This window comes from Etheostoma cragini, chromosome 9 (genome assembly GCF_013103735.1).
Source record: "Etheostoma cragini isolate CJK2018 chromosome 9, CSU_Ecrag_1.0, whole genome shotgun sequence".
Classification (NCBI taxonomy): domain Eukaryota; kingdom Metazoa; phylum Chordata; class Actinopteri; order Perciformes; family Percidae; genus Etheostoma; species Etheostoma cragini.
In genome coordinates, this window is record NC_048415.1 from 1,687,916 (window position 1) to 1,688,576 (window position 661).

Genomic DNA, 661 nt, shown 5'->3' on the forward strand with positions numbered 1-661 from the left:
ATGTATGAAGTGCTTTTATGCATGTTAAAACTCAAAACGGGTCCGTCGGGACCCTAACACCATAGGAAGGTTAAGTCAATTCCTGCAGCAAGTACAGTAATGAGCTGAAACTGCCCGTGAGCACAAAGAAGATATAGAGAGCCCAAAACCACCCTGCAGCACCATAAACACGGAATTAGAACAGCACTTGTTCACTTATTGGTGATCCTGCGAATGGCGTTGATAACAGTTCTTCTGCTTGAAGACTTGAAAGAGAATATCTGGAGGTAATGTTGCCTTTATGGTTCATTTGAACTTCTTTCAGGCAATTGTGTGTGATTTACCCTCCCCTCCTCCGCCTCGTTGTTTAGAGATCAGCACATCATCCCGCTGGTCTCATTTATTTGTTTGTTTGCCAGTTAGGTTTGTTTATTACTGTATTTTCACAGCACGGGACACGGGGAGATTTGCTGTTTGGGCATATTTCCTCCTGTGATAGCATGTTTGAATTTGTCTACTCAGCATGCGGCGTGTCACAGTGTGTGTGTGTGTGTGTGTGTGTGTGTGTGACAGCATGCAGGCAGGGCATGCATTCAGGGGTCGCAGCAGCAGCAAGCCGCCACCACCAGCGCCAAATTGCTTTCCTGGGTGCGTCAGGCAGGGGCCGGCGGTGTGGTGGCCC